Consider the following 13,371-nt stretch of genomic DNA (forward strand, 5'->3'; position numbering starts at 1 on the left):
TCTTTGAAGCTGGAGACTCATATCTCCCTCACTAGCTTTAAGCACCAGCTGTCAGAGCAGCTCACAGATCACTGCACCTGTACATAGCCCATCTGTAAACAGCCCATCTAACTACCTGTTAAGGGATTTTTTTTAATCAATAATGACTAATTATGTATACATTTCAATCAGGACTGACTAATCAGAAAACTATTATGTTACTGTATAGATGTATGATTTTTTTGAACCTTAGTACTGAATATAATGTGTGTAAATATAATTAAGAATTAGAACAATGACTGTCTGTTCCTTGGTAGAAATGTATGAACTTATAGCCAGACTGGCTAGAATGCTTATCTACACAGGCAGACCTTGGCTTGGGTCGTAAATTATCTTAGTAGGGAGAGACGATGTGGGAAGGCTTGAGAACTATACAGCCATTGTACTGCTGGTTGACGAGACGGGGTAGTACGAAAACGAATGATGTCATTTTCAGTTTCTAATCTGTGGTAAACTGTATCATGTTCAGTACTCCCGAGAATAAACGCTGCTGGTTGATTTTTGAGACTGGTCTCTGTCGATTTTATGCAAATAAGAGTCTTACAAATTCGTAGGAATTGACAGAGTGTTTCATTTTAATTGGGTATTAAAACATAGAGGAATATAATTCATGTAACACTACCTACCTCATCCCCATTCAGTATTTATTTATTTCTCTTGCTCCTTTGCACCCCAGTATCTCTACTTGCACATTCATCTTCTGCACATCTACCATTCCAGTGTTTAATTTCTATATTTGTCATGTACTTCTAGAAGTAGTGGGTGGAGGAGTCAGGCGCAGAGAGCAGGGTAGTTGATATGTGGAATGTTTATTCCCAAAACCAATGTCGGTCAACGCCACACACACGGGCGCAATAAGACAGCCCAAAACCAAAACCTAAACAAGAAACAGGTGCAACTAATCAGACAAAACTAAATGAAACAGAAAAGGGGATCGGTGGCAGCTAGTAGGCCGGCGACGACGACCGCCGAGCGCCGCCCGAACAGGAAGAGGCACCATCTTCGGCGGGATTCGTGACCATATTGTAATTACTTCACCACCATGGTCTATTTATTGCCTTAACTCCCTTATCTTACCTCATTTGCACTCACTGTGTATAGACTTTTTGTTTTCTTTTGTTCTACTGTATTATTGACTATGTTTTGTTTATTCCTGTCACGTTCTGACCTTTATTTCCTTTGTTTTGTATTTAGTTAGTATGGTCAGGGCGTGAGTTGGGTGGGCAATCTATGTTTGTTTTTCTATGATTTGGGTATTTCTATGTTTCGGCCTAGTATGGTTCTCAATCAGAGGCAGGTGTCATTAGTTGTCTCGGATTGAGAATCATACTTAGGTAGCCTGGGTTGCACTGTTTGTTTGTGGGTGATTGTCTATATTGATGGCTTGTTTCAGCGCAACTCGCATTAGCGTCACGGTTGTTATTTTGTTTACTGTTTTTGTATAGTGTTCAGTGTTTTCTTTATTAAAATTCACTATGAACACATATCACGCCGCATTTTGGTCCTCCGATCCTTCTCGCCTCTCCTCTTCAGATGAAGAGGAGGACGATCGCGGACAGAATCACCCACCAACCAAGGACCAAGCGGCGTGGTAAAAGACAGCGACGACAGCAGCAGCAGCAGCAGCAACAACAGCGGCCAGCATCACAGGACTCCTGGACATGGGAGGAGATACTGAACGGAGAGGGACCCTGGGCACAGGCTGGGGAATATCGCCGCCCGAAAGCAGAGCTGGAGGCAGCGAAAGCTGAGCGGCGGCGATATGAGGAGGCAGTGCGACAGGTACGAGAGGCAGCCCCCAAAAAATTGGGGGGGGGGGCAGACGAGGTGTGGTACTAAGCCAGGTAGCAGACCTGAGCTCACTCCTCGTGCTTATTATAAGCAGCGCATTACTGGTCAGGCACCGTATTATGCGGTTAAGCGCACGGTGTCGCCAGTACGTGCCCATAGCCCGGTGCGCTATAGGGCAGCCCCCCGAAAGTGCCATGCGAGTGTGGGCATCGAGCCAGGGCATATGGTGCCTGCTCAGCGGGTCTGGTCGCCGGTACGCAGTTTTGGTCCAGGGTATCCTGCGCCGGCTCTGCGTGCTGTGTCTCCGGGGCTCCGCTCGTGCCGGGCAAATGTGGGAATTGAGCCTAAGGGAGAGGTGTGTGTAGTAAGCACTAGATCTCCCGTGCTTACCCACAGCCCGATTCAACCTGTGCCTGCACTCTGGAGGGTCCGGGCTAGAGTAGTTGTCCAGCCTGGGGAAGTGGTGCCAAGGTTGCGCACCAGAGCTCCAATGCTCCCCCACAGCCCGGTCCTTCAGGTGCCTCCTCCTAACACCAAACCTCCTGAAGGTCTCCCCAGCCTGGTGGTTCCTGTGGCAGCCCCACGCACCAGGCTGTCTCTCTGTCTCCTCCCTGCAGGTGGTCCCGCCTGTCCGGCGCTGCTGCCGGAGTCTCCCGGCCTGTCCGGCGCTGCTGCCGGAGTCTCCCGGCCTGTCCGGCGCTGCTGCCGGAGTCTCCCGGCCTGTCCGGCGCTGCTGCCGGAGTCTCCCGGCCTGTCCGGCGCTGCTGCCGGAGTCTCCCGGCCTGTCCGGCGCTGCTGCCGGAGTCTCCCGCCTGTCAGGCGCTGCTGCCGGAGTCTCCCGCCTGTCCGGCGCTGCTGCCGGAGTCTCCCGCCTGTCAGGCGCTGCTGCCGGAGCCCCTCTGCCCAGAGCTGCCGCCCCTCTGTCCCGAGCAGCTGCCCCACCTCTGTCCCGAGCAGCTGCCCCACCTCTGTCCCGAGCAGCTGCCCCACCTCTGTCCCGAGCAGCTGCCCCACCTCTGTCCAGTGCGGTCATTGAGAAGGGTGGCCATGGTGAGAAAGCCACGGAGGCGGACAATAAGGCGGACTAAGACAATAGTGAAGTGGGGTCCGCGTCCCGCGCCAGAGCCGCCACCGCGGACAGACGCCCACCCAGACCCTCCCCTATAGGTTCAGGTTTTGCGGCCGGAGTCCGCACCTTTGACCTTTGGGGGTACTGTCACGTTCTGACCTTTATTTCCTTTGTTTTGTATTTAGTTAGTATGGTCAGGGTGTGAGTTGGGTGGGCAGTCTATGTTTGTTTTTCTATGATTTGGGTTTCTATGTTTCGGCCTAGTATGGTTCTCAATCAGAGGCAGGTGTCATTAGTTGTCTCTGATTGAGAATCATACTTAGGTAGCCTGGGTTGCACTGTTTGTTTGTGGGTGATTGTCTATGTTAATGGCTTGTTTCAGCGCAGCTCGCATTAGCTTCACGGTTGTTATTTTGTTTACTGTTTTTGAATAGTGTTCAGTGTTTTCTTTATTAAAATTCATGATGAGCACACATCACGCCGCATTTTGGTCTTCCGATCCTTCTCGCCTCTCCTCTTCAGATGAAGAGGAGGATGACCGTGACAATTCCATGTGTAACTCTGTGTGATTGTATGTGTCGAATTGCTACGCTTTGTCTTGGCCAGGTCGCAGTTGCAAATGAGAACTTGTTCTCAACTAGCCTACCTACCTTGGGTAGAAAAACATGTAACTGCGCTCATAGCACGGCATTTCAAACCTAGAAAGTAAAGGTCAAAAACAGCTTCTGAGTTAATAGTTGCATCTATCAGCGTTAGGAAGTACTCTTATCTTCAATATTATCTCCAACGTTAAATATTTCTCACTTTCACATTTACTTAAAGTCAAACTCGAAATGAAACATAATTGCGGGTTACATTTCCCTAAAATATAAACATTTTCTCTGTCTCTCTGGTTTCAACATCTTAAAAAAATAATAATCATCTCTGTGAGACAGTAGCTGATGGAGACTTCAGTGGTAGGGGGGTTTGTTTCTAGCTGTTTCAAGATGTCAATGCACTGTCAGACCACAGCAGGCCTAAGACCAGTAGGTAAGTGTGGTAGGCCACAGTTAGTCAGCACGTAGTCTTGTATAGCCATACCTTAAACACATTGTTACACCTTCTTTGGAGGTCTGGAGAATTATGTATTAGCCAAAGCGACTGGAATGATCCGCTGGCTTCCAGCAGCTAAATTTGTAATTCTTGTTACATTTCAAGAACCCTCCCCCACATGCCCATGGAAGGAGTGCTGCATGTTATGTTCAACACTGTTTTCCGACCGGGTAGAACAAATTTTGCCGCCCCTTGCACTAAAACCTTTAACATTTGGGTCACCCACATAGATTTTTTTTAAAGACAGTAAAATCACAAGGAATTTAGCAAAACATTCCTGCATCGACTCTTTTCTCAAAACCACTCATCTACTCCCCTCCTCCCACTCTCCTCTCCTCTCCAGTCCTCTTCTCTGCCAGCCTTATCTCTGAGGACAGGCTCCACACGGACAGCCTCTGAGACTACAATCCCCCAAACACTGAGACACACAGCAGACTGGGGAGGGAGGGGGCAAAGGAGGGAGGGTGGAAAGGGGGACATGGGGTAGTGAGGGGACGGGAGGGGAGATAGGAAGGAGATGGGGTGGAAGAGTGAGGGATTTAGAGAAGAAGAGGAGGGTCGAGAGGATACCGGGAAAGGTGAGAAAGGATGTTAGAAGAGAAGAGAAGAGAAGACAGATGAGGATGGGGGGACAAGAGAAGAAAGGAGATAGGAATTGAGAGGATGGGGGAACGGGATAGGGGAGATGAGAGGAACAGGAACATAAAAGGGGAGAGGAGAGGATTGAAAGGGAGCAGCCCCATGGTGTGGACAGCACAGATAAACACAGCCAGTCACACGGAGATTACACACGCACATGCACACACAACCACCCATACAAAATCAATGACTTATTTGTGATTAAAAAGAGACAATATGGGAGAGGTGAAAAATGAGAGAGGGAATTTTGGAGGGGAAAGAAACAGAGTTAAAGAAGCCCTCATACAAAGATCTATGATCAGCTTACTCTCCCCTATTCCTAATCTTAACCAGTTGGTGTGAAACACAAAACTGTCCTCAGATCAGCGTCTGTGATAACCTTATCACACCCCGTGGGGTTGAATGACGTTACAGTTTTTGGCCACTGGAGGGAGTATTTACCCCAGCTAGGCAGGTAGAAGAGGCCCATCCATCCATCCATCCATCTCTCTCTCTCTCTCTCTCTCTCTCTCTCTCTCTCTCTCGCTCTCTCTCGCTCTTAATCGCCCTGTCCTCCCCGCTCTCGCTCTCTTTTTCTCATCCCCCTACCGCCTCCCCCAGCCTGACACACAACCCAGAACATACAACAATACACAGAAAGGGAGTGAGGGATGTGAGAGGAGGAGGGAGGGAGATGACATGCTTCACCAGTACTGTACCTTCCGGTGACTGGTAAAGACAGGATGATGAGAGTGGGAGGAGAGAGGTTGAGGGATGGACAGAGAGCGAGAGAGAGAGAGAGAGAGAGAGAGAGAGAGAGAGAGAGAGAGAGAGAGAGAGTGAAAGAGAAAAGAGACTGACGATAGAGAGAGAAAGCAGGGTGAAAGAGAGAAAGTGGCACTAGAGAGGGAAGCAACAGGGCAGAAACTCAGACAGAGCCGGTAGGAAGAGCAGATAAAGTGGCAGCAATAAAAATGATATGACTACATATATCATCATGACAGCGTTTAATTTATCTGAAAACGCAGGGCCCTCTCTGGGTCCAGGGATGATAATGTAACTGTGGGGTCGAGGTGTGTGTGTGTGTGTGTGTGTGTGTGTGTGTGTGTGTGTGTGTGTGTGTGTGTGTGTGTGTGTGTGTGTGTGTGTGTGTGTGTGTGTGTGTGTGCTCGCGCATACGTGCACATGTGTGTTTGTGGTGGGGGTTGAAAGGGTGCGACTAAGTGAGGGGGTGTAAGAACGGTGGAGAGGGGGAGTGAGAGGAATGTAAAGGGAGCAGGGGGCACCTTGTTGTTACTATATTTGGCTGAAGCAGACCTGCTTCAAGGCACAAGTGTGGGAGTGTGTGTTATAGCAGTGTGTACATGTGTACATGTGTGCAGGTGAGTGCATGTGAGTGTGTGTCTGTTGTGGAGGTGCATAAGAGTGTGCGTCGTTCAAGGTGCAAGCATCATGCATCTCTCAGTCTGGTGTTGCCATACTGCTAAATCTTGATGGAGCAAAATGAGTGGTTTCTGGATACATATATGAACTGACCTGGAAACAGACATCAGTTGACCTTTCCTGACAGGCTCCTGGGATCTCCTGTTTTCTGACTGACATCTGGTCAGACTCACAGCTGGTGAACAAGTATAATACACATTCTGTACTTCTCTACAGCATTAAAGAATTAAGTCAATAATAACTCAATAATAGCAGAAGGAAAGCATACAGTACTGCAATCATATAATTAAAATCCATAGAACGGTCCTCCCCATAAATTATTGCATAATGGGTGGACTGGCAGCCATTGCGAATGTACCCATCAATTTGCCAGTCAAATTGCCAGGGTTAGAGGTTCCAAGCCCTTTTGATTCTATTTCCATGGATTCTATTCTATTCGTGTACTACCTGTTCACCCATGACTGGGTGTTCATGCACGTCTCCAACTCAATCATCAAGTTTACGATGAGACAGCCTACAGGGAGGAGGCGAGAGCCCTGGCGGAGTGGTGCCAGGAAAAAAACCTCTCCCTCAATGTCAACAAAACAAAGCAGCTGATCACGGTCTACAGGAGACGGCAGGGAGCGCACACCCCCATCCACATCGATGGGGCATCAGTGGACAGGGTCAAAAGCTTCAAGTTCCTAGGTGTGCACATCACTGGCAATCTGAAATGGTCCAGACAGTGTGGTGAAGAAGGCACAACAGCGCCTCTAAAACCTCAGGAGGCTGAAGAAATTCGGCTTGGTCCCTAAGACCCTCACAAACTTCTTTACAGATGTACCATTGAGAGCATTCTGTCAGGCTGTATCACCGCCTGGTACAGCAACTGCATCGACCGTAACTGTAGGGTTCTCCAGAGGGTGTTGCGGTCAGCCCAACACATCATCGGGGGAACACTGCCGGCCCTCCAGGACATCTAAAGCACCCGGTGTCACAGGAAGGCCAATGGGATAATCAAGGACCTCCGCCACCCGAGCTACAGCCTGTTCACCTCGCTACTGTCTAGATGGCGGAAACAGTACAGGTGCTTCAAAGCTGGACCGAGAGACTGATTAACAGCTTCTGTCTCAAAGCCATCAGACTGTTAAACAGTCATCATTAGCCTGCCTCCTCACCGAACCCTGCCATGAACCTTAGACACAGTCACTAGCTGAATACCACCACTCTACCCTGCACCTTATTGACTGCTGCCATGTACAGTTGAAGTCGGAAGTTTATATACACTTAGGTTGGAGTCATTAAAATTCGTATTTCAACCACTCCACAAATTTCTTGTTAACAAACTATAGTTTTGGCAAGTCAGTTAGGACATCTACTTTGTGCATGATACAAGTCATTTTTCCAACAATTGTTTACAGACCGATTATTTAACTTATAATTCACTGTATCACAATTCCAGTGGGTCAGAAGTTTACATACACTAAGTTGACTGTGCCTTTAAACAGCTTGGAAAATTCCAGAACATTAAGTCATGGCTTTAGAAGCTTCTGACAGACATCATTTGAGTCAATTGGAGGTGTACCTGTGGATGTATTTCAAGGCCTACCTTCAAACTCAGTGCCTCTTTGCTTGACATCATGGGAAAATCAAAAGAAATCAGCCAAGACCTCAGATAAAAAATTGTAGACCTCCACAAGTCTGGTTCATCCTTGGGAGCAATTTCCAAATGCTTGAAGGTACCACGTTCATCTGTACAAACAATAGTACGCAAGTATAAACACTATGGGACCACGCAGCCGCCATACCGCTCAGGAAGGAGACACGTTCTATCTCCTAGAGATGAACATACTTTGGTGCAAAAAGTGCAAATCAATCCCAGAACAACAGCAAAGGACCTTGTGAAGATGCTGGAGGAAGTACAAAAGTATCTATATCCACAGTAAAATGAGTCCTATATCGACATAACCTGAAAGGCCGCTCAGCAAGGAAGAAGCCACTGCTCCAAAACCATCATAAAAATGCCAAAAAGCCGGTTTGCAACTGCACATGGGGACAACGATCGTACTTTTTAGAGAAATGTCCTCTGGTCTGATCAAACAAAAATTGAACTGTTTGGAAATAATGACCATCGTTATGTTTGGAGGAAAAAGGGGGAGGCTTGCAAGCCGAAGAACACCATCCCAAACGTGAAGCACGTGGGTAGCAGCATCATCTCGTGGGGGTGCTTTGCTGTATGAGGGACTGGTGCACTTCACAAAATAGATGGAATCATGAGGGTGGAAAATTGTGGATATATTGAAGCAACATCTCAAGACAGCAGTCAGGAAGTTAAAGCTTGGTCGCAAATGGGTCTTCCAAATGGACAATGACCACAAGTGTACTTCCAAAGTTGTGGCAAAATGGCTTAAGAACAACAAAGTCAAGGTATTGGAGTGGCCATCACAAAGCCCTGACCTTAATTCTATAGAATATTTGTGGGCAGAAGTGAAAAAGTGTGTGTGAGCAAAGAGGCCTACAAAGCTGACTCAGTTACACCAGCTCTGTCAGGAGGAGGTGGGCCAAAATTCACCCAACTTATTGTGGGAAGCTTGTGGAAGGCTACCCGATACGTTCGACCCAAGTTAAACAATTTAAAGGCAATGCTACCAAATACTAATTGAGTGTATGGAAACTTCTGACTCACTGGGAATGTGATGAACAAAATAAAAGCTGAAATAAATCATTCTCTATACTATTATTCTGACATTTAACATTATTAAAATAAAGTGGTGATCTTAACTGACCTAAGACAGGGGATTTTTACTTGGATAAATGTCAGGAATTGTGAAAAACTGAGTTTAAATGTATTTAGCTAAGGTGTATGTAAACCTCCGACTTCAACTGTATACAGTACATAGAGTCATCACACTGGTCACTTTAATCATGTTTAATAATGTTCACACTTTATTTGTATACAGTTGTCACGCCCTGACCTTAGAGAGCCATTTTATTTCTCTATTTGGTTAGGTCAGTGTGTGATTTGGGGTGGGCATTCTATGTTGTCTATTTCTTTGTTTTGGCCGAGTATGGTTCCCACTCAGAGGCAGCTGTCTATCGTTGTCTCTGATTGGGAATCATACTTAGGCAGCCTTTTCCCCACCTGTGTTTTGTGGGTAGTTTTTTCTGTTTAGTCTCTGTTACCTGACAGAACTGTTCGCTTTCGTTTTGTTACCTTGTTCGAGTGTTTTTCGATAAAAAAAGAAATCATGAACACTTTTCACGCTGCGCTTTGGTCCACTCCTTCCGGCGACAGGCGTTACAAGAGTGCATTCGGAAAGTATTCAAAATCTTTGACTTTTTCCACATTTTGTTACGTTACAGCCTTATGCTTATATTGATTAAATACATTTTTTTCCTCATTAATCTACACACAATACCCCAAAATGACAAAGCAAAAACATAAATACCTTATTTAAATAAGTATTCAGACCCTTTACTATGAGACTCTAAATTGAGCTCAGATGCATCCTGTTTCCATTAATAATCCTTGAGATGTTTCTACAACATGATTAGAGTCCACCTGTGGTAAATTCATTTGATTGGACATGATTTGGAAAGGAAACACGTGTCTATATAAGGTCCCACAGTTGACAGTACATGTCAGAGCAATAACCAAGCCACGAGGTCAAAGGAATTGTCCGTAGAGCTCCGAGACAAGATTGTGTCGAGACACAGATCTGCGAAGGGTACCAAATAAATTCCGCAGCATTGAAGGTCCCCGAAACCAAGATTGAACTTTTTGGCCTGAATGCCAATCGTCACGTGGAGGAAACCTGGCACCATCCTTACAGTGAAGCATAGTGGTGGCAGCATCATGCTGTGTGGATGTTTTTCAGTAGCAGGGACTGTGAGTCTAGTCAGGATAGAGGGAAAGATGAATAGAGCAAAGTATGATGAAAACCTGCTTCAGAGTGCTCAGGAGCTCAGACAGGGCCGAAGGTTCACCTACATACAGGAGAACAACCCTAAGCAAACAGCCAAGACAAAGTCCGGAGCGGCATCGGGACAAGTCTCTAAATGTCCTTGAGTAGCTCCCCAAATACAGGTGTGCCAAGCTTGTAACGTCATACCCAAGAAGACTCGAGGCTGTAATCGCTGCCAAAGGTGCTTCAACAAAGTACCGAGTAAAGAGTCTTTATACTTATGTAAATATGATATGTGCTTTGTTATTATGGGGTATTGTGTGTAGATTGATGAGGGGGAAAAAACGATTTAATACATTTTACCATAAGCCTGTAACATAACAAAATGTGAAAAAAGTCAAGGGGTCTGAATACTTATATATATATTTATATACTTATATACTTATATATTCCAGACTCTGGTCTGGAAGCTAATTTCTTACAATTCTGTCCATTTTACCATGGGGTTTTGTACTGAGTATTTATAATTGTATTCTCGACATTACTCATTCTAGTATATCTACTACTGTCATCGCATTTTAGTTACATTGTTTATACACGCTGCATATTTATTTTATACTGGATTATTGACATAGCTCACTCTGATATATCTACTGCTCTACCTATCATTGTTAGTACATATTTTACTGTATTGTTAGGAGTTAGTAACAAAAGCATTTCGCTGCACCTGCTATAACACCTGCTCAACTGTGTACGTGACCAATAAACTTTAATTTGACGACAATACAGTGTTCAATGACAGGGAAGGTGCTTCAGCTCCGTGTTATCAACACAATGTGAGTCTATTAGACTGATGGTCAGACTAGGTGCCTCAGCTCTTTTACTCACACAGTCACACTATCTAGTCACACTATCTATGCAGCCACGCCATTATCCGTGACAGCCATATGCATACTTTGATGGAGTGTCACTTCCATTGAATCTACAGGCCAGATGCCAGAGAGATGCCTGATATCGAACCACGAGGCGGAGAGAGGGATTTGAAGGGCTGGAAGAGAGAGAGAGAGAGAGAGAATCTTTCATTCTACAGACATGTAAATCTGAGAGCACGTTCATTAAATCCGATCAATTTCAGATGTGCGTTGTTTATTCAGTTATGGCCGAGAGTGGTGTGTGCACAGTAAGTGAATGGAGTCGATGTCATTTTCAGGGTATCTGCTGATCCCAAGGGTTGGCTGTGTGTTTTTCTAATCCAATGAAGTACTTTGACCGTGACATGCTAACCCGTTATCAGATACAGTATGTACAGTACACGTGAAGAGCAGGCCACACAAAGTGGTGCTGTCCTTGTGTTGGTGTCATGTCTGTTGAGGTATACTGCAGCAACCAATTTGTTCTTTCTTCACAGAATAAGACCTCTGTTAGATTTCTCTCTCTCTTCCCCTCTTTTCAGACTACTACACAAACACATCGATGGTTTGTGTTGTGTTTATTTCTCCAACCAGTATTCACATCACTTTATTCGATGCTCATCAGTAGCTAATCATAACATATGGAGTCCCTCTCGAAGCCCAGGTGTTAGCTACTAATCAGAGACTAATTGACAGTGTATAGTCATCTAAGTACAGACCGATAGCTAGGCCCCATGGGACTGGGTTAGAGCCTTAAACACTTTGCAGCGATGGATGACTTTGACTCCTGTGTGTGAAAAGCCCATAAATAAATGTGATTCGCCCACGAAAAAATCTATTGGGCTATTAGAGGGAGAAAGAAAGACAGCCAATGTTGCATGAAAAAAAGAGAGACAGAGAAGAAGAAAGAGAGAGAGAGTCAAATGATGAGGAAGAGGCTTTTCAAATGATATTCACTCAACATCTCAAGTTTGAGAGTTGATTTTATATTTTACCTTTATTTAACAAGTTAAGAACAAATTAGTATTTTCAATGACGGCCTAGGAACAGTGGGTTAACTGCCTGTTCAGGGGCAGAACGACAGATTTGTTCTTTGTCAGCTCAGGGGTTTGAACTTGCAACCTTCCGGTTACTAGTCCAACGCTCTAACCGCTAGGCTACCCTGCCGCTGGCATTATGAACATTAAAACACACATAAGTCCTATCACAACATTTTGGAATTGTCCTTTAGAATTCCATAAATAAAGTACATATATTGAACATGTTGTACAATACATCTAAAAAATATATTTAAAAACTGTTTAACCTCTTAATGACAAAGTGATAGAAAAGTGCTGTAATATCTGTCAATGTCATTGTGTCAAGCCAAAAGTGAGCTAACGTCCCACATTGGACAAGAACATTTTCTATCCTCCTCTGCAAGTCTCAGCTCTTCCTCAGTTCTGTTGTCGTGTCATATGGGTTAATTGCAGTTCACTCCTCATATCCAATGTTACATTCCCCATACATTGACTAGGAAACACTGTCTTGTCCTATTTTTCTCAGATAAACAATATCATCCCAACCCATTTAATAAAAACAACCACTTCTTTGTTTCCTCTAATTAATGTAGTGAAACTCACAACTCGACTATAGTGAATAACAATCCCTGTTCTATATTAGGAACTGCTTGTAGTATAGAAGACCACACAAAAGATCTAGCCATGAAACAAATGATTCTTCCCTCTATAATCTCCCTCTGACCACTATGAGAAACACATCGTCAAAAGGAGGCAATTAATCCAGTGTTATTCTCCGTTGATGCGTTTCTCAGGGGGCCAAGCATCAGAAAAGAAATCACTGTGAAGAACTTCACTGTTTCTTAACTTTAAACACATAGAGAGAAAACAATCTTATAAGGAAGCACTTTTAATAGTTTTTTTTGTTGTTGAGGAGAATGATATGTATTGTCTGTCTGTGCTGATGCTATTTTTACTCTCTCTCTCCAGGGTAGGGTACAGAACCATAATGCACTTCACCACATTCAGAGTATAATTTTTCTGTCGCACTCTGCATGGTGCCCCGAAGGAAGGGAGGAGAGCGAAAGCGTGCTGGGCAAAGAGGTTTAAAGCGTCAAAAATTCCAATGAGAGGAAAACTCTCACCATACTTTCATGCCAGCACTCAATCAACACTTTAACACCTTGAAAATCCCTGGCTATATAGGCCCTAGTAGCAGCCTAAGCAGAGAGATCCTGTAAATATGTAAGTAGTTTATTGTTTTCAAACACTTCCCCCAGTGATTTTTGAACTTTCACTATTGAAAAGCGATATACCAAGCATAAATAAACTAAAGTACACACTAAATGGTAAACAAATAAGTTTTGAGGAAAATCCTGTTTCTTAGACAACTACTTCAAGGAGTAGGGCCTTCAAGGAGTTGGTCTGATGGAAATCTGTGATGTATCAGCTTCCCTCTTGCTTGATGAACAATAGAACAGTAAAACAAAAGAGGAATGGCTCAGGTGTTAAATGAGGTGAAAGGA

This window comes from Oncorhynchus tshawytscha, linkage group LG11 (assembly GCF_018296145.1).
Source record: "Oncorhynchus tshawytscha isolate Ot180627B linkage group LG11, Otsh_v2.0, whole genome shotgun sequence".
Taxonomy (NCBI): domain Eukaryota; kingdom Metazoa; phylum Chordata; class Actinopteri; order Salmoniformes; family Salmonidae; genus Oncorhynchus; species Oncorhynchus tshawytscha.